At 39.2% G+C, this 27,738-nt stretch overlaps 1 protein-coding gene across 7 annotated transcripts in view; it reads left to right on the forward strand.

Moving 5' to 3' along the window:
• Positions 1 to 1,072: 1,072 nt before the first annotated feature.
• Positions 1,073 to 27,738, forward strand: part of cdh23 (cadherin-related 23) — a 1,363,918-nt gene continuing 1,337,252 nt past the window's right edge. For all 7 annotated transcript variants that reach the window (XM_039768795.1, XM_039768746.1, XM_039768764.1 and 4 more), the window contains exon 1: positions 1,073 to 1,425. The gene's annotated coding sequence lies outside the window, so the exon portion shown is untranslated. The remainder of the gene's footprint in view (positions 1,426 to 27,738) is intronic.

Below are 27,738 nucleotides of genomic sequence, written 5' to 3' on the forward strand. Positions count from 1 at the left end.
CAGACACACGTTATTCACTTCATTCATATAGATTAATAAATAACGGTTCTACCCCCTCTTAATTCAACTTAAAGAACCACCTTAGACGGGGCGGCACCCCTCAAGTACATAGCTATACTTCCAGTCAATCGACATTTAACCTGACACACAGGTCTTTGTGATGCGGGAGGAAATTTTATTCTGATAAATTTGAGAAGTATTGTAACCTTAACTCTGTAAAGTGCCTACAGATGTCTTGGCTTAATAAAGATTGATCGACTGATTGATTGACTTTATTACTAAGCTTCAGTGTGTAGGTTTTATTATTTTTCTTCTTACTGTGTGCAAATACGTTTAAATCGGGAATATACAATGCTGGTGTATGCTTCCGCCGTTACTTGACTTCTAAAGAATATATTGAAACTGCCCGAGATGTGATGTGGTACTTTCGGCTGCACTGCGCAGCCTTTTCGCTTGGGGGCGTGTTTCGCCGTCGCCCGAGCACACGCAAACTGCAGCTCAGTGCCGTTAAGACAGTCCTGCGAGGAGCGCTGGTGAATTCCTCCACCCGCAACGACTGTAGGAATGGATAAGTGGGGCGGGATGACGGGTGCGTTCATGAATAGAAATTAACGCGAGTGCCATCTCGGCTAGACCGTCTAAGACAACTTTAAGGTCTATGCCTTTTAGCATAGCAATCTGAGTCTAAATAAAACGTCCTGCGCTTGCAAGGATTTTGAATTGTTCATTTTATTTTTAATGTAGTATGTGTTTTCACATCGAACAAACGAGTAGGGGAAATAACAGGAGCCGTTTGCCACCTGGGTCCTAAATTCGCGTAACAAAAAGTCCATAGGGAATTAAGAGAGGAAAAAGAGCGAGGGAGGGAGGAAGGGAGGGAGGGAAAGAGAGAGAGAGACGGACGGGTAGGCGGGAGGATCAGACTAATGAAGTAAAGTCTGCCAAGATGTTTATTAATCTGCTGAAATATTAATGACCAGACAATGACAGAGTGGCAGGTAGCTCTTTGACACTACTCGGCGGGCTCATAGAATTCAGGAGGGGAGGTGAAGTGACGAAGGGGAGGAGGAGGAGAAGGAGGGAGCTAGGTTCACTTTACTCGCATCCCAAGATGCTGCACTGTCAACAGTGCTCCGCGATGAGGTGAACGTAGGCGCTAATGTTACGTGGGCACGACGAACAAGGCTGTGTCGCAACTGCACGGTTGCCCGGCGGTATTACGAAAACAATACAGCACCGACGAGGGAAACGGATCTCAGAGGCTGGGCGCCTAGCTCAACTGAAAGTTGACAGAAGAAAAAGTTCTGCTCTTTGCGATCTCAGCTGGATTTCTCTTCACTCACCTAGCCGGCATGACAGGCCTGAACGAAAGTTTGTGAAGAAGAAAAGAAACCACTGATCTTGTTGCTGTGTTAGAGGGAAAAGGTACGCACTTTATTCGTGCATGAACGTGTATGTGCATCAACGTAAAGATGGGCGCCTGTATGCCGTGTGGTAATAAAAGCAGTAATAGTCACACGGATTGGCACATCCCGCCGTATAAATGTACAACTAGGGCGGGGGGTTCCGTAGGCAGGAGGCGCGTGTCTCGTGAGAAAGGAATAGCAGGTGCCGATTGGACCCGCTGCTGCACATCGTCTGCACTGAATCCATTCATGCTGTCCGTGACTCGGACAGTATAGCTATGAAAGAAATCTCGTAAGCCGTTTGGTAGCCTTACGAAAATGAAGTAGATGCTGTAGTGCTGTCAAGTCAAATACTCTGTAATGATTCAACAGAATGCAAAATGCATCCCAATAATTAAGCATGCGGGCAGATTAATTTACGCCGCGGTCAACCCAAAAAGGCTGCTGGCACCTGCACGTCATACGATACTTTTCTCGAGTGGTTCCATGTGGCAGGTGCAGCGAAATGCTTCGGCTTAAGTCGCTTTTTGTGTCGGATCAAAGTGCACATCAAAACCTGCTGCCAAGGAGTTTCTTAAAGAGCGTTAACAAAAAGATCCAACGCATGTTAGCTTCGTATTCAGTTGTATCAATTAAACATTTAGAAGTTCATTGTTTCTTGCATTATTGATAGCTTTGCTATGGACACTTGGGATGCGTCGCGGGTGTTACGTACTCGTGGTCAATGAAGCTACTGAGACAAGTCATCAGAAGGCTAGATCTCATTACGTTTCGTTAGGCTGTGTGAATTCTGAACGTTTAGATGGCAAATTAATTTCTTACTCGGATCGATTGCCCATGACCAACCCCTCCTCCAGTAAATGCATTTATAGTGGCTGCTAAAATTGTTAAAAATGGAGTGTCTTGACAATACACGGTCTACTGGAGTTGATGAAACTTAAATCTGCCAGTTAGGAAGGCATAACTAAACAGTAAGTTCATAACAACCTAAGAAATAATAGGGTAAGATTTTTTTAATAGGCAAGTCGTTATAAGTATAATATGACATTGTCAAACTATCTTAATTTTTAAGCATTGGACGAAAGGTAGGAATCCACAGAAAAAGTGCCCAAACACTCCAGGATCTCGTTGCATACTTTGTGCTTTTGTATTCAACTTATTACTTCATTCGATCTCCGTCCTGATCTGTACAGGCAGCATTCCGCGACAGGTAGGAACCATTCCTAGAAGGGACGCCGGGGTTCACGGCAGAGCACGTATTCACGCATTTCGGATTGGTTTACTCGCAGATCCTGCTAAAACTCATAAAAAATAGCAGGATAAAGTACTGGCTCTTAGTTTCCTATAGGTTTGCTATCCGCAATTGACCAGTCGAAATGGAGCGTCTAAATATGAATGTCTACACCGGTGATGTCCCAGTTAATATAAACGTCATAACCGTGTCCGTATTCTCAGATCCGAAAGATTTTTGTTTGATTTTTGCTGGTCGGTATTACTTAAGTCCTCCGATTTAGCGATAAGCGAACAAGATCTCTGGGTGACCAGCTCTTATATACCGATAAGATTGCGGCTAACGGTGTGAGTTTTATAAAACGATGAATAACAACATGAAACGTTTGGCGTCAAAAAGAGATGATGTCGCTTCTTCATCTATTACTGACTCGCAACTCATAGTACCATGTTTAAAATACGGAGAAAGTTTTATGAGGGCTATCCGTATCCTCACAAGAGTTGATGCAAATGTAAGCTAAAGTAAATAAATGTCTGTCTCTGACAATTATAAAGCTACGACAATGAATTGCAGAGTTCTTGGTTGTTCTGTTAGCATACATATTGTTTTCTGGTCTCCGTAACCGTAAACCAGTGTCTATATTACAGACAACCAGAGCATATAAAATTTACGCAAATTTCATCCATTTTCTGACCCGTATTTCCACTTAATTGTGCTGGTGTATTTAAGTCGAAGATAGTAACCCGTTCACGGACGGAAGGTACACTCTTAATTACACTGTGTCAATCTAGACTCTACTCTTAAACGATAATGGAGGGAAACGTGCGGTCATATAATTAATGCATAATCTGCGTTTGCGATTGGTGCTGGACAGAGTAATATACACGGGCGGTTGAGCACGACATTTTTGAATGAATATTTAATTCTGCAGAAGGGGCACGTTGACTTAAAACCCAGAACATTTCATCAGGATAATCTTTGTGGCGAGCCCCGGTGATGGATGCGCAAGTGTGCCCCACAAAAGACTGGGTTATATCCAGAGTTGGCTGTTATCCGCCGTGGAGCAACTGAAGTAAGCTTTCTCTCGGCACTGAAAACGAGTGTATAAAATCAATAGGTGTGTATCTCGTTAGTTTTATGGTTAATGTAACCTTTTATGTAGGATTTTGAGTAACATCGCTTTTGCAGAGCATCTGTTGAGAAAACGTGTAGTTCTCTTTCTCATTGGAGCTTTAACTATTGTTTTCTGTGACATGTTTTCAAATTTCCTTATTCTGAAGTAAGCTCATTGTTTTCCTTCCAGTTTAAATATCCAAGTGCCAATTTAGCAATTCAAAGAGTCTGTTCCAAACCAGTACGACTGCGCCACTTTTAAACGAGAGAGAATGGAGACCTGGAATTGTTTACCGGCCACGTGCGCTCCAATAACCATCCATTAATTTTGGAAGCCGCATTTTACATTGTAAAAGGCTGCGAGGAGCCGGAGGAATATGGGATGTTGTAGAACGCACAGACAGGACTCGGACAGTGCCCGCTATCAATACTCACCTCAAATCCACTCATTGGACAGCTCGTGCTCAACACTTAAATGGTATCGTCCTCTGTGAAATTGTCATATGTAAAAAAAAAAAAATCGAAATAGAAAAAATGTCAGGGTAAGTTTAAGCATTTCTTTATTTTAACAAATTACTTTATCGATATAAAACATTGATCATAGGTCCTAACCAGATGAAGATGGTAACGATTTTGCTCCCGTGTTGAACAGTTTCCTTGTTTGACCCAGTTTTGGAAAATTAACGGAGGTTAACAAGCGCACAAAAGACTGACTTGATGTTTAATGTTGTGATGTAGGCAATATTTTTTAAAAAGGAGACATGAAAACTAACTTTTTCTACTAACTAACTGAAAGACTGGCCCTGTTGTATTAATCAGGTAGAGTTATCTACAAGGACATTACTTGAGGAATTCCATATGTCACTCTAGAACTAAGTGACAATACTGTGAATGTTAAAAGTCACCTTTTGGATATTCTATACAATTTATGATGTTGATCATCTCATTAACTTTCTGTTTGTGCTTGAACCTTTTCCTTTTGGTTCATAATGCCACAATTCTCTAAATTCTAACAAAAGAGGGTTATATAACTATAGAAGCGTGAAGAACTTGTTTGGGGTAGGGAGGTTGCCATCTAAAAAAGTAGACCTCCACTTCGTATAGGTTGTCCTCTGTGTGACTTTTTCAATGTCAGATTTCAGAAGGAGATATCCCATCAGGCACTTGAAATAACTGTTTGGAATTTCCAGTGAGTGATTGCCACTGACAAGCTGCGCTATTCTGATGCTTTGAAAATGGATTGTGGAGTTGAGTCGGGATGTTAGATACATTACTACTCAGCAACACATTTGTACCATTGTGTAATATTTTAATTTAAAAACTTTTACAACACTGCAATTAGTAGCTATGTGGTGATGCATACTAAGTTGTTACAATTTGAATATGGCCAGTTTGGTGTAGAAGAGCTATTTGCTCATCTACTGCTTTTTTTAAAGAGCCTTGTGAACTTTGTGTGTGTATTAATGAAAACACAAAATTAAGAGATGTAGGCCTATGGCAGTGGTCTAATTTAAAAGTTATAATAAGTTGAATAAACAGAGAAAACAACAAGTTTATACAGAATATCAGAAGTATGAACTAAATGAGGAAGGCGTATTAAATCCAAAATTCTGCCTCACCGCTGCAGGAGAAAGTACTGCTACAGGGACATTGGTGCTGTTTCTGGTCTGGTAACTTTCTTTGTGGAGTTTGCTTGTTCCCCTCATGTGCTTGTGGGCTCATCCTTTGGTCTAAATTATTCTAATGTGAGCCAGATTGTCTCATGATGAATTGTGGTCCCATCCTTCTATGGTTCCTTCCCTTCAGTGTTTCAGATGTAGCCCAGACAGGCTTTGACTTCCCAGTAAATGCATAAATGCATGGGTTTAATTCGTTTGGTAGTTTGAGATAGTCCACAATACAATGTTATGGAGTTTAAAAATGGACTGTTTCAAAGCAGTAAATGCAAGTGTTAACAAATGCCTCTTTTAACTTCCATTGAAGCGTGAAGAAAAATGGAGTCTGAAAACTGGGCATTGAAGTTCTAGGGTGAAGGAGCCATAAAAGTGAATGCGCACTTACTAATGCTATGCAGTTGATCTTTAGACTAGTAAGATGGCCAACATCTGCGTATCTCCCTGCTCTAGCACATTTACAAAGACTAAGCAGAATAGTCTGAGGTTTTCAAGTGATGGAAGTTAAATCAAGAACAAGTCGCTTACTGTGCTTGTTTACCTGATCATCCTACTAAAATTCCCTAACAGTCATTTTTCTTCTCTTAATTGTTTATTGCTCACTATTATATTCAACCCACTGCAGGGTTGCACAGAGATCCTAGAGAGGAACAATTGGTATGTTATTAATGAAGACATTAAAAAGCTTTGAAAAGTGTTGTAGAACACATATTGCGCTTGTATTTTCTGAAAATATATTAACTGTTTTAAAAGTCCTTTGCATTACTTTGAAAGATTTTAATTGCCTCATGACCCTAAATTAGATTAAGTGGGGTTTGATAATGAGTGCTGGGCAAACATGCAGACCTCACACCGAAGGCACATAAGCCAACCAGTAAACCTGAAATGAGTACAATGTGGATTCTGCTTTTTATCATTTCACTTTTATTACATGCCATATTACTTCACACGTCGGATGTCTCTTCAATATTGTGTGAAATTTGTGTGCAGTGGGCCTATTGTGTTGTCTTTATTGAGTGTCCACTGCCTCTGGTGCAGTTAGAATTGTGTACCCCTCAGTTCTTGGATAGTCACAGGCAGATTTTTTTCTGGATTTATAGTCTGCCTTCTTTGATATGTAATCTAGCATTGTGTCAGCTTTATAATGGCTTTAGTGGAGTTCCAAGATGCTTTAAGTGAGGTGCCTGCCATTATTTCTGAGCAGGCAGTAAATGTCATAAGACAACAAGTCATACAGGGGCTATTTATTAACATCCCACTGAGCTAAGAAGTCTCTTGTTGATGGGTGCTTTTAATATTTTGTGAAATCCATGGTCATCATATATAGATATCATTTCCAGACTGTGTGAGAGAAACTGTGGTGGCAGGGTAGAGATATTAATGGCATCTTAGTGCCAAGCTCTGTAAGATTACAGAGGCTTGATAAAGCCACTCTGTGCATGTGTCCGTGCAAGAGTGATGGGTGCTGAAATAACAACGTGCCAGAGGCAGAGGATAGATATCAGTCCTGGCCATATAGATCAGTGGAATAACCCCAATGGGAAGGCATGGGGCAGCCATCTCGCCACAAAGCACACTTGTCAAGATGAGCAAAGCCTCCAGGCAAAGTGAAATCGCAGTGGGTGTACACACGAAGGCCAGGATAGTTGACCTGCCCTTTTTTTGTAATTCTGTTTTATTGATCCAAGTGTCCTTCAGTTTTGTGTTTCTTCATTTTCAAATTGTAAAAAATCCTGCCATTTTTCATTTAAGAATACTTATTTTGCTCTGTCATTTAAATCTCTTGGGTTTTAACTGGGGTTTTCAGAGAGATACCAGCTACATACTGTTGACTGAATGGTGGGTGCTTGTGCAGTATAGTTCCAGGGCAGGCCAGAAGGGGGCTCACATTCAATTGTAAGGTGCAGGTCCTTCATGGTCATAATGGGCACACTGTCATTTGTAAACTGGACCAGGAGCCACACACACACACACACACTCTGTGGGCGTACTGAAGTTAAACCGATAAAGTGGACCTATATAGCATTTACGTTTAGCAGCTTAATGATGTTGGGTTGCAGTTTGTTTTAGTTTCTTTTAGGAATACTATTTTAATGGAAATTTCAGATATACTGTGTTCACTTAAGCTAAAATTTAAGTTGCTGTAAATACACATTTTTCAATAATATTGTTGGGGAGAATTGTAGGAGTAATGATACTGGGCCTTAACACCAGAATTACCAGAGACTACGAAAAAACTCAGATCCGGCCCACCTTAAATCCCATCGCACCTCTCCGTCAGCGTCTTTTGTCCTGTAAATGTGTTGATAAAGACAAGCAGCAAGCAGCCTGCTATTCCATCCCCCCACCGCCACAGAACGTGCGCAATGTTCTCCCAGCTTATGCCTTGATTGATTATCTGGGAGTGAAGTGCTGGAGTTTTAGAGTGGAAATAACAGATCGTTATTTGGAATGATCACGCATGTTCTGTTTCTACAATAATCTGTGTAAACACATTGTTAAAATAGAAATTTTTTTCATATTTTAGTAGTAATTGAGAAAATGTTGGCATAAACTTCGTCGTTGCATCTTACTAGAAAAGGCGATTTGTGGGGGGGGTTTGGGGAAGGAGGATGCAACATCGACAAGCTTCTGTTCCAAGACAGCCACTTTCCCCAGGAAAGTAAACTGAGTCAGTGTCAGGGCCCTTTCAATGTAGTAGAACCCACAGCATAGGGAAGTGTGCACATTGCAATAGGTACACAACCAATGTGTGTACTGTATAATAACAATAAGAGCAGCTCACTACTGAAAATGGCAAATATAGGAGGCAGTCAGGATTGAACCAGGGACTCTTGATTACAAGTCAGCAAATCTTACCGCTGTGTTTACAGATTATTGTAGAAATGGAATGCACATGAAATGCATGTGTTCCAAATAACGATCTATTATTTCCACTCTAAAACTCCAGCACTTCACTCCCAGATAATCAATCAAGGCATGAGCTCGGACAACATTGTGCACGTTCTGCGTCAGTGGGGGGATGGAATAGTAGGCTGCTGGCTGCTTGTCTTAATCGGCACATTTACAGAACAAAACACGCTGACGGAGAGGTGCAAAGGGATTTAAGGTGGGCCGGATCTACAAGTTTTTTCGTAGGCTCTGGTAATTCTAGTGTTAAACCACAAGTTTGCCAATTTTTAGTCTTCGGGTGCAACTCTGACTCCGAGAGTTAAGCTCTCGGGGGTTTTAGGACATTTTTATTTACAGTAGTTTTTTTTGTTTTAATTTGTGTACCCTCTTTTTGGTAGAATTGTTGATGACGTTATGGACTGTTCTTATGTTGTCCTGGTGCTATTGTACATGCCTCAATTGATGAGGATTTTAGTTGCTATCTTATATGAAAGATAAATTATAGTAACTCCTAGTCTGAACTTTACCTGGAAAGCATAAGGAAAGGCTGAAGAGAAGTTAACTTTTTTGTTTGTTTCAGGTTATTTCTCCAGAGGGCATGTGTTTAAAACGTCTATTTTATACTAATATTTTGCTTACCTTAGAAAGGCAAAAAGGTTTATGCACAAAAAAATTGGATTTAGAAAAATGGTACATATTCTAGATCCCACTACAGGTTAAAGGTTTAGAACAACTGGATTGTAGAAAATGGATGAATGGAACGGATATCAGAATGTGACATAACATGTTATTGAACTATGAGGCAACATTTTCAGTTCACTTTATTATCCTGTTGGCTGGAGTTGCTAAAGTGCCAACACCAAAAAAATCTCCATAGGATATACAGATGGTCGAAACTTTCCTTACGTTTAAGCTGATTTTCACTCCATATTCGTGTTTTATAAATCACAACCTTTGTTTAAGAAACTGCTTATATGTGTTTCCGAGCGTAAGCAAGTTTTGTACATGAGGCCCCAGCTCTCTCGACTATGGTTTCTGGTTTTACGCAATTATTAAAGTTTACCTGATTATTTTATAATCTTGTTGACATTAAGGTTACAGTTGCAGCTATTTATGCTGAAGCCTCTACAACCTGTCAAATAAAGACTTAAACGTAAAAGGATTCACTTTGTTCCTGAAAGATGTCATTAATGATGCTGAGCTCATTCACTTAACATATATGTATGTATGCCAAATATCACATAACATTACCAAGCATGCTTATTCAAGTTCAGAGCCTGTGTCTAGCAGCATTGACCACAGGTCAGAAACCAACCTGGTAGAGGGTGGCAGTCCATCATGGGGCCCTTTCTTTCTCTCTCTCTCACTCTCTCACACCACACACACACACACACACACACACGTATATTCTGGGTGAAAATGCAGTTGCCACTCATATTAACATGTCTTTTGGATTGTGGGCAGAAATCTAGAGTACCCAGAGGAAAGCCCACATAGAGATGGCTAATGTGATATACTGTATTTGAGAAGCAAATGTGAAAGTGTAATTTTAATAGTGAAGATTACTTGCAATAGAGTCAAAACATGAAGTTGGGATGGATCTAGCAGAAGTTAGCAGGCAGACATTTTCCCCTAATCATTAATATCTAGAGACGCTGGACAGCATGTTAAAGTTCTGTTTTGTAGATTTTGAAACACCAAAACTCTTTTCCAATAAACTATTTTACTCCTATTTGTGTAATGCTTTTACTAGACTTTAGCATAAACCTTTTATTATTCTGGGGTGATCAATTTTTTTTTATCAATGAACATAAAAGATAATTGCCAGAGCAGGAAGCAATCAATATGTAAAATAAGCCCAAATAGCCCCTATAACCCACCCCTCCTACCCCATCCCAAATCCTGTTCCAAATGACTAAGAAGATAGCAGCACCACCTGACCACACCGGTGCACCCAACCAAGGGAGCGACTGGATTGCAAGTCTTAGGGCTTAAAACATTTAACCGTGGAAGCAATAGCATCTATGTTGTGAGTGAAGTCACAGAATGCTCCATTATTGGCTGATACAGACAACTTCGCAAGAATCATATTATAATATGAAGACCGCCAGTTCTTTAGTGTGATCAGATCAGGGGCTTTCCATCTACAGGTGGGACAGATTAGCAGCAGCTATATTTAAATATATGAAGTTGATGCTGATGCATAGAGAGAATAAGGTCTAAAAAAGTTTAGGAGTAAAAGTGAATGTCCAAACAGGAGGACTAAACCACTACATGCACATTAATGTCAATGGGACGTCATGGGGACAAAAGTGACGAGATCAAGGCAGAGGTCTATTAAATGTAGCTTAGGTACAGTATATCCTATGAACAAATTTAAACAAAGTACATTAGTGGTTGGGGATTCTTGATGAAAATGTAATATTTTTGAAAGCAGTATCCTAGCAAACATTCATGGATGATATGAAGTTCCGAGGACGTAGAGATATAAGGGGTAGAGGTTTATTTAAATAACAGAGGGGAGGAAAGGAGCTAACTGGAAAGAAAAAGTGGACGCCATACTCCCTTAGTATAAAATGATATTATATATAGTGGGGGGGGAAAAAGGAGAATGAAAAAATACCAACATGTAGACCTTTTTAGCTGGCTTTTAGTCAACAATGGAATTAAGATGGAGATCTCTTAAACTGACTCTTAATTTATTATGACTACTTAAAGATTACATTTACTGTAAGTCATTAACTAATTATAAGTAACTGTAATGTTAGAGTTTGCAGTGGCGTGCTATAATTTGCAAAGCTTTAGGTTATATACCCTTAAAAATGATTATAGCTAATAATAGCTTTTTAAATGTAAATTCAGAGGTAAAGTGTTTGACTACTTTATGCTTAGTAATAAATCCTGAAGGGCTAAGTAAGTTTCTTAGTGTTTGTTACATGAATAGTAGTTCACATGCAACCTCGGAGGCTAAGTGTTATTCCTTAGCATGTGTGTCACAATAAAACCTCAGAAGCTAGGCAGGTTTTAAACATGTGTTAGATTTAATTCAGTGCCTAACTATTCAGAAACGCTCGCCAGATATAAATATTCAGACTGTGGCTGTTGGCCTTCCTCTATTTCTCATGAGTGGGGGTTGAATTGTATTTACTTTTGTTAAGTTTGATTTGTTTGTCTGTATGGAATGCAACTTGTTTCAATAAATTCAATAAAAAAATAAATATTCCGACTTGAACCTCCGAGCCTGAGTTTCTAGCATGTGTATGCCGGAAAAAGGGTTATAACTTTTCAGTATTAATACTAAAGATAGCAGACATGGTTTACATTAATCAACAATGTATTACTCAAAATTATATATAAAGTAAAAACAATTAACATAATTACAGAAGTATATGGTGAATAATGGTTAAGAACACAGATGTGTTCTGAGAGATTATCCTAGAATCTAGCAAATTGATCATTGTATTCTAGTCATCTTGTATTCTGTTGTACAGCCCAAGACAACTTACTTGACCAGTTTGGAGCACCAGCTGACTATTAAACCCTTGCAGATCAATAGTGATGAGATGGAATGATGCATGAACCCCTGGCTCCTGGGAATGTGCAGCAGATATAATAGACTTGACTTTGGTGTCGGAACACATAAAGGGTTCAACAGGAGTGTTGTGAAACACAGTTCTTATCCCAGAGAAAAGCCAAAGTTTGGTGTAGTTTTTGGCCTATCATCTGAGAAAGAGTTTGCCTGCTTAAGTCTTTTCAAAGGATGATTATTTAATCGGCTTTAATTGTCCAGTTCCCATTGTGGTTTATCTGAAGCCGGCAACCGTTTTCCCATCAGATGAACCAGTTCTCTTACTCTTTGATGACAAGATTACTATTGATGCCATGCTTCGTATAGGCATCTGCACTCAGGTCATTTATTGTCAGTTGATTAATAAAAATATTCTCTTGTTCATACACTCTCCAATATCCTACAAACATGGGACTGACAATTTTGGAAGGATTCAAGGCCAGATTCTCAAGGGAGGTCTCCCAGCGCTCTGATTTCCAGTCTCCTCCATTTAAGTCAAAAAATTTGGGCAACTGCCTAATATTAATTCATGGATACTGAAGATGTGCTAGTGCTTAACTTCCTTTTAGTTTTGTGCCAAGTTTAGTTAACATACTTTATAACGGGCCTTCGGTAGAGTTTGGAGATCTTGAGATTGTAATTGACACAAAGTTGAATTTAATTTATATGGGAATGCAGTTGCATACCCTATGGGAAACCAAAATGGGAGGATCAAAAATCAACCCAGAAAATGTAGTATAATTTGGGTTTAGTGTCCCCAAAAAAGTGCAGAGAACAAACTTCTATCAAAATAAAGCCTGTTCATGAGTGCCAGCTTATTTAACTTGTCTTCAGCAGTATTGCTACAAATGAATAGTCTTTACTTATAACTGAATATGCTTATATCCATTTCCTTAACCTCAGCACATCTCATAGATTGGGCTACTTTTTCATGCACCACCATATCTAATATAAATACAATAGGTGTCTACTTGTTGCTTATATTTTAACTGGGCAACAATAAACTTTTGCCAGTTAGATTTTGGGGATCTGTTTTCCAAAATGCTAACCTCCCTTGAGGTTACACATAAAGTCAATTAATTATTGTGCAAATTGGCCTGCTACTACTCATTACAATGTAACATCCTAGTTACATTCCTTTCCCCTGTTTAATTATGCCTTAAAGAGATGATCAGATAAGCACAAGCACCATTACCTTCTGGTGCCTCTGAACATCACACACAACCCACATGAACACCTTGACTGGACATTTTTAAGTCACTTTGAGTACATTGTGCAAGTTGGAAAGAGGAACATGCTGTGATCTGTAATGAAAAGAAACAATGGTTTGCATAAATCCTTTGAGAGCAAACAAATCAGCAATTTAAAGAAGCACTTCTATTATTAAATTCCGTAAAAATGCTGAATCTAAATGCTACTTTGAATCTCCACTCTTATAAATTGCATATCTTGTCCCTATTAATGTGACTGTAATTATAAACAGGCAATTGGAACACAAAAGCGGAGATGAATAACAAGTGCAAACTGGCTATAAAATGTGAAATGTTTGCCGCATTGCTAGTGGTGAAATAAAATAAGCCAGTAGCAGTGTTACTGTTCTTTATGGGTGCTCGTAATCTAAAATGTTTTCAGGTTGGAGAGATCAGTTTTTGTAAATTGCAATCAATTAAGCACTTGTTTTGCTTGTATGAAGCCTTCTGTTATTGTTGTGGTCTGTAATGTTTGTGTGCACAGCTAATAAAACCAAAAATCTGGAATAATGGAAGTCTGGAGCAGATAATTTAAGAGAGAAGCCGTCTCTGTGGTTAAGCATGTAAGTTTTGTTTCTTAACATACAGCTCAACACTTTTTCACTCGGTGTTTTTCTGCACCTGTAAAGCAACATACTCGGAGCAGGTTAGAGACAGAGGGATGGACTATATTGATGATCATTGGCTTTTACAAGATTGGTTACTGTGTAGCCAAAATTGTTGTCTCCTTTCCTGGCCACTTTTAATGAAGCTTAGATGTTCAACAGCTCCTCATGCTCCCATCTGCCTCGTCCTCTACCTGCAAATGCACACTGCCATTTCCCGCCTCACACTGCTCACCTGGGCTCAGTGGCAACACCATCTTCCACATTTTCAAAGCTGGTTCAATCTAGCGTTGGCATCTGGAAGGGGGTGGAAGGTGGGGGGCAGAAAACTAAGTTACATATAATGTTAGTACACGGTCTTTACACTAATGAGTTTGGGCTGGTATTATTGACGAAAAATGTATTAGTTATAAAGTGCCTTCAACTTTCCTGTTTTGAATACTTTTTAAGCTCATCAGTTCATTACTGGATTTTACTACTTAACTGTCCACCAGTTCCTCACTATCTCTCTATCCAAAAATTAAATGGTATAGCTTTAGGAAATGAGCGTCTAAAATTGACTATTCAAATAAAAAAATTGCTTCAGTGGACACATGTATAATCCATTCATTTTTTCAGAATTCGCTCAACAGGAATACTGTACATACATTGAGCCCCGATGCAAGATGTAGCATGAATAATGAGCACCATGGAGTCGTAAGCTACCATGTAGAATGTATAGAGTTTCTGATTGATATGGACTAGGCATACTAACTTACCAACCTAGTAAAATTCTAGCATAAAGGAATAGAATTTTCTTTTTGTTTATTTTTGGCTAACAGACAGCCTTTGCATTTGGCTTGGCATGCATACTCGCCCAGTAAAAATATTGCATGAAAGAGCAGGTTCCAGGATGGAAGGAAAATGTAATTGGAGTTTACTTGTATACCGCATACACACCTACATAGTAGTGTTCGACAGTTAGGTAATTGGTGTTTTAAATGCTTTATATTATGCAGAAATCCTTGGTGGACTGTTGTAAAGTTGAATAAGAATGTCTATAGTATTATATGTGGGAAAACTGGCTGAGAAACCTTGGATGTACTTGGAGCAGATTATTCCCACTGAACATAATACAAGTGGGAGTCAAGCTAAAATCAGGAAATGGGATTTATTAGAAAATGGACTGGACCTTAACAAAATTGATAATGTTATTTCTCAATGTAGTCTCCACCCTTGCGCTACATGCCTGGAAGTGCTTGGATTCCAGCAGAATAAAAGGTTTTGTCTTGTCCTTCCAACCGCTTGGGCACCCAAGTTATTGTCGAACACTACATGCTGAGGGTGTACTACAGTCACTAGTGCAGGTTACTGTGACTTGCTGGAGACCAATTTGAAGCCGGCTATTCGATCCAAGTAGTTGGGACTGCTGTCTTAACGAGTCCTTTTGCTGCAAGACAGTGCCCATCTGCCCACACACTGCTAAGAACACCAAGCCTTGCCTGAAGAAACTGAAGTTTGAGGTATTTCCACATCTTCCTTATTCACCAGATTTGGCACTGTGATTTCCACCTTTTTGGACCACTAAAAAAAACATCTGGGAGGTCGTCGATTCAAGACCAATAATGACGTGAAGAAAGCAGTGCACAAGTGATGCCATAGGAGAACTGTTTTTGGCTCCCAAAAGACCCACCCACATGAAGGTTCTAGAAAGAACCTTTATGTATTTAGACCAGTAACAGACTCTATACATTGAATAACCATACATAGATGGTAACAGATTTGTGAAATACCAATGAGTCATGATTTTAAAGAACTCTTCCTATATACAATAATGCAGACAAAGTTCACGTTTACTTAATCTGTTAGTGTTCTGCCTGGTGGCTTACCATACATTAAAATTTTCATTTTTTGTTGTACATATTAGGAAGATTTTCAAAGCACAAAGGCCAGCTTCATTTGCAGAGAGCCCTTTCCAGAATGGATTGGTTCTTGCTCAAGCAATAGTTCTACCTGAACCACAAAAACCAATAAAGGGCCATAAAATTCCATTAAAGTACCAGCAGCTATAAGAGTGTGGGAGATTGGTAAGGTCAGTAAACCCTGTAGGTAGAATGGGGGCTCTGGAAGCCTAAAGACACAGACTAGAGGGATGTTGAGGGGATTCGACAGATCAGCAGGTTTGAAATGTAGGGAAACTACCCAAACAGTTTGAGAGAGGCTGCAATAGTTGCAATAATCTATGGAAAAAAACATTAAAGCCTATTCTGCATTTTTTTTTTCAATTTGAAGGGGAGATTTTGACTTTGTACCTAATTACAAAGAAGCCAGCTAACGCAGAATTATATATTATCATTTTACACTGTTAAGTGTTACAGGGGAAAGGGTTTCCCAGGGTCATCACTTACTAAATATAGATAACACTGGGTCCAGAGGCCATAAAAGTTGTGAACAATTGTTCTGGGATGTTTGTTTTATCATTATTACAGTGATATCACTGCCATGCCTTCTTGTATTCTGGCTTTCTAAATGGTGTTATCTCTGTTTGGCTGTGGCCATGTAGTGCACCACCATCTTTTATAGGTGGACAGTGAGATGGCATATCAAAGAATAACATGTCCAAGTTATTCAAGTGTTGGATAAATTACTACAAACATAAACAATGAAATTTTCTATCATTGGTTATGGGTAAAAAATGTTAGTAATGGCTTTGCAAAATTTACTTTTAATTTAGATTTTAGTGCTGGGTTTTGTACATTATTTTTGTCTCTGACTTTTGCATGTTTTTTAATTACAATTTTATCTCATCCTTGATTTAAGAATTTTTAAATATGTTACATCCTTTAAGTGAGAAGTTTTCTGACCTATGCACATACGTCTAAAAAAACACAAGCCTGAACTTGAATGGGATGTGCGACACCATGTATCTCCTTGGAATATGCAAGTTAAGAAGCTGTTTTGCAGACCTGTCCATTTAAAGAGCCCCAGCAGTTCGGGGATGCACCGTTATTGTGAACCAGTAGAAGGCACTCTTGCCTATTGTCCCTATAACGAAAAAAGTTCACTCTAGGCAGGTTCTGAGTGTGACTGTGTCTAGGAATGTAAAACCCTCTGATGCCACAATTAGATTTTACCAACACGGATGACACAATGGGATTTGTAAGAGGCCTGAGAAAATGAGTCATGTAACTTGGCCACTTTTATTTTACATTTCCACTTGGATGAGAACCTAAACTGAATGAATATGGGATATCTTTGGAAAACCTGATAGGCCCTTGATAGTTAAAATCGATCAATATTTTTTAGTGTATGTCATCTGTCACAGAAAATGTCAGAAGCCACTTTACTGAGAGAAATATATTTACAATGCAGCTTTCTGTGCAAAGATGCATGGAGTGAAATATACTCTGTATTCTTCATTCAAGTTGAATCAATCTAAATGAATTCTGGTATTCAGTGACAAAATGAAACAAAGCCCTAAATGTATGTGGTGATTGTAAGGGCTGATGCATAATACAATGAAGAAAACAAGCGAGAGGAAATAAGCAGAAGTAACTGTTGTTAAACAATAATTTAACATATTTAAAAATAGATACAAAAGATAAGGATATTAACGTACGCACTTGAGTGCAAATAAATTGAAACACCATAAATAAATTGAACCAAGAATGGCAAATGGGGGTGGGGGGGACTGGCAAGAGATAATAGAAAAAAATATATGAAACAAAATATAAAAACATTTTTGAAAAAGAGAGATGTACATGTAATGAGCAAAACATATTACAACAAAAATTAAACCTATCAACAAAGAAATACAATGATATGAAACAGAGCAAAATTACAGAAAAAAATAATATACAGTATAGTATAAAAAATTACACAAACTCCAATTCATCCATCCATTATCCAACTCTCTATATCCTAACTACAGGGTCACAGGGGTCTGCTGGAGCCAATCCCAGCCAACACAGGGCGCAAGGCAGGAAACAAACCCCGGGCATGGTGCCAGCCCACCGAAGGGCGCACACACCCACACTAGGGTCAATTTACAATTGCCAATGCACCTAACCTGCATGTCTTTGGACTGTGGGAGGAAACCGGAGTACCCGGAGGAAACCCACGCAGACACGGGGAGAACATGCAAACTCCAGACAGGGAGGACCCAGGAAGTGAACCCAGGTCTCCAAACTGTGAGGCAACTCCAATTCAACAATATGAAAAAATAATGATAAAGGTATAAATAAGGAAACAAAATATTGGAGAATCATTAAGGAAACATGGCCCATACTGTGAATAATCCTTCCTAGATTGTGAGCTTAATAGCAACTAAATTGACTGCCATGATAAAATGCATTTTGTCCCAAAATCCAGCCAACATGTTTCGAAGAAACTTCTCTGTTAGGACATAAAGAAACTATAATTGTTTAAGGAAATATCCATATGTTGCTTATAAAATGAGAAAACATGTGTCATATTGCTTAAATTTGAATGTAAGGAATTAAGTCAAAAACAATAACCAAAGGGAACAGACAGAAGGTTTTCAGTACTTGAATATTAAAACAAAAATTGAAAAACAAACTTAGTAAAAAAGGGTGTAATTGTGTTAACCAGTAGTTGAATAGTAAGAATTGCTTGCCTAATACAGCACCTTAACAAATATAATTATGAGGATTTGTTCATAAAACATTATTGGAAAAATGGATATATAGAAAAATGTGACGCTAAGTTCAACTAGAGTACCAACGAAAAGAATAACCATATTGTAAAAGTTTAATATGCTGCAATACAATGAAGTTGGCAATCTCATGGTAATGTAATTGAATTTAAACATGGGGAAGCCATTCTAAAATGCACATTTACATCTTGAGTTAAAAGGTTTAGACTGGTTGAACTGCATTGCCAAATCTATGGCGAGAGTTGCATACAATATGCGTGGCAAAGCTAAATGAACTTTTGCAGAGAGGTACAAAGTTTGCTTTTCTAGTGCAACATGACAGAGTTTCTATTTTGTGGTGTGTGTTTTGTTTTTTTTTTAATTCAAATTAAGCATAGTATGATGGGGTGTGACAACGGTGAAGAACTTGCTCACGGTGCCTCTCGGTCTCCCAGCCACTGTTCTCTGTGATATGACATGGCTCAGGACCTTGGGATTAAAAGGCAGCCTTTTCTTTCTCTTTGCTAAAGGATAACCTCAATTTTTGCCAGGTATTGAAATGGTTTTATTGTTGGAATAACATGCTAAAAGTAGTTTGCAATCGCACAGAGAATTACCCAAATGTTAAATGAGGCATATGTAGATGGGTCAACCTTTTCTATTGTTGCTTTTGATGACGTAACAAGTAACACACCCCTAAGTGTTTCTGGGAAAGAGCTCCACAGATTAACATACCAGAACAAATGGCATCACCTATTTTTCTTTGGAGTAAAAATATATAAATACCTAGAAGCAAATTTTGTCCTAAAAAGATCAGGAACTCCAGTTTAGAAAAATTCAAGAAAGCAGTCAATCACAACATGGACGGAGTCTGATGTTTGTACCCTGGCAACATGAAGAGTCCAGAATTTGGAGAGAGCAAAAGATGAGAGGTTATAAGGAAGGATGGTTTTAGTGGGTAAGTGGGCAAGGTACCCTATCTGATTGATAGACATCCAATGTAGGGAAGGATGAAAAAGGGTTTTGTATATTGGTTATTTTTTATTTTGTTTTTTACTTTTTCTTATGTAGTAGGGTGTTGTACCATGTTAGCTGTTATGAATGTAATAAGAGGTTAAGCAAAATGACACCTTTTATTGGATAACTGAACCGATTACAGTATGCAAGCTTCTTCAGGAAGGTTGTTAGCCAATAAAAGGTGTCATTTTGCTTAACTTTTTTCTTATGTGACTTATCAAAAAATACATCACGTATTTTTGGGTTCACTTGAATTATTTTGGATGTAGAAGGATTTCTGGAGGGTTCTCTTATTTTACATTTATTCTCCATTGTTATGCACTATAGCTCTTGAAGTTAATAGAAGAGTTCTGAAGATGGTGTCATATGGAACAAGAAACCTGTGCACACCTCACCTGGCACAGTTTTTGATATACCAACCATTAAATCCATCACTCTTGCTAAAAGCCTGTCATGTGTAGACAATATTTAGGACATTTAGGATGTTAACAAATGTAAATACATGATTTAGATGGAAGCATAAAATGTGTGAGCCTAAATGGAACTTGGTTATGGATAAGTGTATTAGGATCAACAGTCCTGTTGGGGATTTCATGTATTATATTATTACAGCTGTGTTTAGGATTAGCTACCATAAAATATCAAGCCTTAAAGGCTGCAGTGACTGGAAGCAGACTGCAGGTGAATGTGGACAGAAAGTTGTGCGGAGTAAATGATGTACTAATACACTTCTTCAAATAATAGCTTAATATAACAATGGTCCCAAAAGAGGTATTTTTTTAAGGTGTAGTGACGAGGATGGATAGGATTAGAAATGAGTACATTAGAGTGTCAGCTCAAGTTGGACGGTTGGGAGACAAAGTCAGAGAGGTGAGATTGTGTTGGTTTGGACATGTGCAGAGGAGAGATGCTGAGTATATTGGGAGAAGGATGTTAAGGATAGAGCTGCCAGGCAAGAGGAAAAGAGGAAGGCCTAAGCAAAGGTTTATGGATGTGGTGAGAGAGGACATGAAGGTGATGGGTGTAAAAGAACAAGATGCAGAGGACAGAAAGATATGGAAGAAGATGATCCACTGTGGCAACCCCTAACGAGAGCAGCCGAAAGAAGAAGAAGAAATAAAAGGTATAATTGGCAGTAGCCCAAGGAACATACACATTAGGCAATAGAGGACTGAATAAAAACTCTACTGGTTCTGATGAATTCAGATCCTGCTGATTCATTTGAATGGGAGTATCCTAATGTCTTACAATGAGACAATAAATCCATTCTGCCAGGTGTCAGCAATGCAGGATCGTGGTGCAGGTATTATTCTGTGGTGTGGATTTTCAAAGCACAAATTACATCCCTTGAAATGACTAGTGCAACATTTGAATCTGCTAGGATTTCTGAACATTGTTGGTTATCAGATGCACCCTGTATGACTCTGTGGAATATGTATCTGCAATTATGCTTTTTCTGAAGGATAATGCTGTTTAAGGCTAGCAAGGTTCTAAAAATGGCTGTGTACCACCAGCAGTTGTATAGTTAGGAGGACTGTCAGCGGTGTAGTTTTGTGTTGTAAGGCTATGATTGGTATTCCCAAAGAGTGCTTTGATTTTACTGATGGTTTTTAATAAACACAAATCTTTAGATTTACACACACATTTATTATTGTTCAATTGACCTGTTACCTAGAGCACAATTACCAAAAAGAACATTCTAAGCTGTGTCTGAACACAGAACTAAAGCTATGGGCATGTACTTTGTATTGAACAAATTCTAGGGAAAGTTTTATTCCATCTTGCAGCCCTACAGGGATGAGTTTTATTTTATTTATTATTTATTTATTTTTTTGTTGGGGGAAAAAGTTGGTTCTTTGCAACCTTGCATAGATAGTTTAGAGATAAATAAAGCCCATTTAAAGAATCATTACCCCTCTCTTTAATTTCACCACTTTTGAATCAAATCTAAGATTCAACCAGTTTTACTACACTAGATCTCTGGCGCACATAAAATTTTAATTTGCATTTAGTAGTGCAATGAGTAGAAAATGGCATTTAATACCACCTCAGGGCACTAGGAGCATCTCCTAATAACATACTGATTGGGGAATGCTCCAGCCACTTTTCAGCATTTTGTTAATATTCTTTTTTTTTGGCATTTTGTTTTACATTGATGATATTCTGATTTTATTCCCCTGATCTCAAAACATGAAAGTCATGATAGAGAAGTCCTGCTTCATGAACTACAACAATGACAAAAATATTATTTATGTACAAAGCTTGACAAATATGAGTTTCACCGATTCTTCATTTTTGCACTTGAATTATTGTATTTCCTTAAAGGGCTAGTTTTGGACCGAGCTAACAAATTCCAACTGTGGCATAGATTAATCTTCTAATTGATCCATTTAGAAAACTTTTACCTCCTCCTCTATGCTAAACATTTTCATCTTGTCTTATTGGGCCTGTCTATCTCCAATAAGAACATGATAGGTTTCTCTGTCTCCACAGGGTCCTGGTTGTGCCCTTTTCCTTGCTCTTTCCTCTGGCACCCCATGATCCTTAGCGACTATTTAGCATCTACCAAGAATTTATGCTGAAAATGCAAAGCATTATGATAGCAAATCCAAGTATGTTGGTCAACGACGAGCCCAAGAGCACATGCCAGAAGTTGTGGTGTATTCCATCAAATCCTTTCCAATAAAAAATATATTGCAAATTGAGCTTAAACTTTTAATATGAGGAAATCAAATTGTGGTATAATGAAAATGAAGGAATGAGCCCAAGAATCAGTGTCAAAGATGCTGAAAATAAGTATTTAGAATTAAGGCAGCTACAGTATTCAAGAGATGATCTCCACTGATCTGTTCTGATGGTCATCTCTTAGTAACTTGCAGAATACTCCGGGATCATTTAGTTTCTATAGTTTTCTTTCCTATCAAGACACTCGTACCATGACTTTACAGTACCCCAACTAAGAAATACTTTTCTGTTGTGGGTGGTACAGAAGTACAATGGTTAATCCTGCTGCTTCATGGATCTACTGTTGAGGGTTTGAATTGCATTCCCTGATGTTGTCTGTTTGAGGTTTTTGTGTTCTCCTCATGCTTTTGTGCAGGTTTTCCTCTCAAATGCCCTAAGATGTGTAGGTTAGGTGAAATGGTGATTCCAAATTTGGGCCAGCCCAAGTGAAATGAGTGGTCTTTGTGATAGACTGGTGTTCTGGGATGTTTTCTGCTTTGCGGCCAGTGCTGCTAGGATAGGCCCAGCAACTGTGCATTGGATTAAGTGGGTTCGAGAACTGAACTGACTACCTTTGCTGTGGTGATCATTACTGCACAACATGGGACGGTGCAACTGAACTGACATACTGTATACATATTTTACCCAGCAGAAATGTTGTGGTGCATGTGGACTCCTCTAGGCCATGGGGCATGTGCTGTACCACAGTTTGTGGTGTGCATTATATCCGCATTATTACTACAGGGTTAAACCTTTAGGTTTCATGTTTCCTTTTTTTTTTTTTTTTTAATCCTTTGCCTTCTGCTGCTCAACAGTTGTCTAATGCACACAGGGCAATGGAGCTTATCTTAATATCAACAGGTGGAAAACAGGAGCCCACATGGCACATAACGGTATTCTGAGGCAGGAGACACATTAACATGTTTCATCAAAGGGGGGATTGTGTTGTCAGTCATGATTGGCCTTACCGTTCAGATATTGGCTATAATGTTAATAAAATGCAATTATAATGATAAAGGTGCCTAAGCATGATATGAAGGATTCCAAAGGGAAACCCCTGATCTTCTGATGTCCTGCTAAAATCCCACAACTTTTTACATGTGAGATTATTAAAAACCTCTCTGGATTGGTGAGTGGTTTAGATATACATGTGACTGTTTATACCTTCTGATGGATCTTAAATAATTAATCCTTTGCCTTTATCCCATTGCGACGGGCTCTATTCAAACTGTTCATTACTGCGTTGCTGTGTTACTGCAGCTTAACAAGCTGCATTGAAGGCTGAAATGCATTTTATCTTTTGGTCTTTGAATCTTTATGCAGTTATTTTCATTGATTTTAATCTTTTTATGACATTTATAACAGCAGCCTCTCACAGCACCTTGGCATAAAAGAATTCATTATACAAGCCAAATGTTACATATGTAACAGCACCAAGTTCGTCACGCTAGCTGCACTGCTTTCACAGGCCAATCTTTTTATTTATTTACAGTATTTTCAACTCCCCATAGGCAGTGACAGGATTGGAGATCTTCTAAACTTCTGTGTAAATTTCTGAGTTTATACTTTCTGTTGAATATCCAGAATTGAAACGTGACCATTCATTTACTTGAAATGAACATGTTTTTTCTTTCATAGCAGTAAAGTATAAATAAAAAAAAAATAATCCTATGGGTGGTCCAATTGTTGGACTGGGAAAGCTCTTGATCACGGCTTGGAACAGAAGTCCAAAAAAGTGTCCTGTCATTTTGTTTAACTAAGTTACCCTATTTAATTTGCCCGATGACTCAGGTCAGGTTTGGGAGCAAGCACTGGTACAATGTTGTTGCTGCGCCCACCACATGACGAAACAGCTCGGGATCCTGGTTGGTAACACCCCTGGGCAGACATGCAGTCCAGTCCCACCTTCCAGAAATGACCATCTATCTGCCACAGTGAGGTGTTACCATGAGCGTCCCCTTGGCTTGGTTCATCTGCTCAGGTTCTCAACATTAAGGATCCTACGAGTCGGATCAACCTCGGGGAATCGTACCACATGGCTGTAGTACTGTAACTGATATTACCTCACAATGCAGGTAATGTGCCTCACTTGAGACTCTAATGAGCAACTGCTCATTAGACACAAAGTCAAACCAGCGGTACTCAAGAAGAGAGTCACAGTACCAAAGGAGTCCAGTCATTGTCTCAGGTCACTGGATAGCGTCCATGTTTCGCAACCATATAGTAAGACAGGAAGCACCAGGACTCTAAAGACTTGGACCTTCGTCCTTTTGCATAGATGTTGGGAGTGCCAAACACTCCTTTCCAGCGACCTCATGACACCTAATGCTCTCCCAGTCTGTCTACTTCATACAAAGAGTCACCAGAGATATGAATGTCACTGCCGAGGTAAGTAAACCTCTCAACAAGGTTGACGCTCTCTCCGCAGACAGGCACGCTGCTGATGGACTGGATCTTGGTTTTTATCCAGGACCCTCGCAAGCCCAGCCACTCAAACTCCTCACTCAGTCTCTCAAGAGCCTCCATTGACTCTGCAATGGCTAACATGATGACTAACTATACAGTATGTAATTTCGTAATGGCAATGCTTCTAGCAAACCTACATGCCTTTGTTAGTTAACTTTCTTGGAGCTTTCTTACCGATTGACAGCTGCAGACAATTCCTCATTGCTGCACTGAGAAGCAATTTCTTTGACCTCGTGTCAAGGTTTGTGCCGAAATAAGTCTGGCCAGAGATGAAAATAAACCTCATTACAGGTGTTTGAGCCCTTGCCAGCCGAATGTCTCCTTTGGCCTGTGCCTTTCAGCAGTAACCTGCGTTCATGTACATAACTCACACCGCTGAGATTTACAGTGTTCAATTATAGACTCCTCCATAAATAACCTAAGCAGCAGAAGATAATGTCCATTCATTGTTGCCTTTGCTACTTGACAAATCCTTGTTTTGGATATTTATGCACTTAACATCACTCCAGAGATGTTCCTGCTGACAGGGGTGATTTGTAGCAGCAGGCAGGTGGCTGTGAAATTGTTATTCTAAGTCGGTCACATTTTTCCAGTATTTGTGAGAGGTGAAGTTTAGGCCTGTGCTCTCTGGGTGCTGCATATCCAGCAAGGAAGATAACGCTTGAGCACTTATTCCCAGAAGAGATGGGCTTCCAATATCCATCCACATTGCTCAAAATGTTAAAAATTAGCAAGATACTTTATAGTCCGGTTGGAATCAAAGAGAATGTGGCTAGTGAAACGTTCATTTGTACAATCTTGTTATATTCTTGTCATTTTTTTAGTGTGACCAATTAGAATGGGATGAATTTCTGTATCCTTTTCTCAAAGTTCTGATCTTGTGTCCATCCCATTATCCCTGCTTATTAGTATTTATAATAGAACAAATTCCATTGATACATCCACCATGTTCACAACAGAGACAAGTAGCTGATAATCTTTACTATTGCCACTGAATCTGATAAGGAATTTGGGGTAAGAAAGACCGGAGGCTGGTGGTGAAGGTACTACTTTAAAGCCGTTTTCACACTCCTAGACCATTTGCCCTGTTCAGAATCACGGGGGTGTCAATACTTTATTTCAATTTCTGGTTTAGTTCGGGTGCATTTCTCACTGTATACATTCAAGCAATACCAATACACTTCCTGTCGGAGTTTTGTGGACTTTTTTTCAATAGGCAGAAACATTATTTCCCTAATACACACAATGACATTTTGTATTTTCACACCCCTTCATTTTCCATAATTATTGACTGAAAAATTACTTGAAAAGTTTGCGCTACTAAGAACACGTTTCAGATAGCCAAGTGAACAACACATGGCATACGTTGATGTCCTTTAGTTTTACGGCAGTTGACTGTTTATGTAAATTTCATTTAACTGTATGATGTTCCATATTTACTTTCCAGCAGCCGCTATGAAATTTATCTCAATTGACCTGTCTACTGTCATAACTACTGTATGGATTTGTTATTAATGTTTATGCTTGATTAACATGATGTTAGTGTGCACATTCAGAGGCCCAACCTGCAGGTGTGGCCGATTCATAGTGTATTGGACGTTTGATCGAACATCTCACAGGGCACTGCTATTCATTTCTTGCCACTTCTGTATGTGTTCTGAATGACTCGATCGCATGTAAAATTTCCACCAATCTTTTTTTGTTTCTTTTTTTTTCTTGTCAACCGCTGTCCATTAGAGACTCTGAGTCTGAATTGAGCGAATAAATGTCCAAGTAGTTTCACGTTTTATGTGAATTGTATTTTTGTACTTGTATTTAAGCATTTTTATTTATGTTTTTTAATGCTCTATTTTAATCCTCGAATCATTATGCTATGGGTGAGATTCCCCAATTACCAACATCAGACCGTCAGAGTGACTACCCCAGCACACAAAATGTCCTCACGTCTAATGTGCAATATTTCATTTAGTTTAATTGGTCCTGCGCTGGATTACATTCAGACATCATGCGGACTGTTCCAGGGTTTGCTTGGTACCAGACTGAGACCACCCTTTCCAAAGGGTCTTGTTATGGTGGTTTTGGTTCTCACTAGAGTGTAGTTGTGTTCACATCTACTTAAAAATACAAATTTTTTGGAAATTACACTAGAGTTTGAAAAAACCTGGTTAAGTGTGAAAATTACTTAAATCTTACTCTCCCATCGTCCATCAAAAATTCTAATAAATACTTCTATGACGATGTAGGTTCTGCTCCGGACTCCCATCTCCATTTTGGGAGCTTTTCAACCTGACATCGTCAGTAATGTCACAGATGAGCTGGACAGTGAGACACAATGAAGCAAGGGGATGGTGCAAAAAAGTGCAAAAATGCTTTTATTAAAACAAAACAATGTTCAAAAACAAGAGCAGTGTCTCAAACAGTCTTTAAATAAATAACCCATTAAAAACAAGTGAACTGTGGAGGTTAAAATCCAATAAATGCATCCTATAAAAACGAGGTTAAAATAATGATGGCTGAAAGCAGTCTTTTCTTAAAAATCCATTGCTTTCTTCTTTTCTACCACACGGGCCCCACAACAGGGGAGTCGCCCTACCAGCAAATGCAGCTGCCTTCTATTCTGGTCAGGTAGCCTTCTGTTCCCTGGCTACTTAGGGCTCCAGCCAGAACGAGACTTGGGTTCCCCAGCAGCCAGGGCGCTCATGCTGGGGCTCAACACTCCTAAGCCTCCTCAACTGCCACTTCCTTCAACGGCCAGTCGTCTCCTCTGCCGGTCACTCCACCTCCTCCAAACTGTTCAGCTGGAGCGACTGCTTCAATCAGCCACCCCGAGAGCTGGCCTAACACCCCACCGGTGCTCTCCTACCAGCTGCATGCAACCTTCAACGAGCCTGCTCTTGCACTAGCTTCATCACCTCCTGCCTTCATCTCCCTTAACCTCCGTTCTCTCGTTACATCCTTTGCTTCTTCTCTTCTTTCCCTTTCCACCTTGCGCTTCTACTATTTATTACCAGGACGTGGCTCAGGTGTGGCGATTAACAGCTCCCGGCTTCAATCACAGATGCACCTGGGAACCGCTCAGGCCACACTACCACGCCTCCTCTTTAAGCCGCGAGTGTGGCGATTTATTTATTTAAATAAAACTGGCCTTTTTGACCTGAGC

The sequence above is a fragment of the Polypterus senegalus genome, chromosome 1, assembly GCF_016835505.1.
Source record: "Polypterus senegalus isolate Bchr_013 chromosome 1, ASM1683550v1, whole genome shotgun sequence".
Classification (NCBI taxonomy): domain Eukaryota; kingdom Metazoa; phylum Chordata; class Cladistia; order Polypteriformes; family Polypteridae; genus Polypterus; species Polypterus senegalus.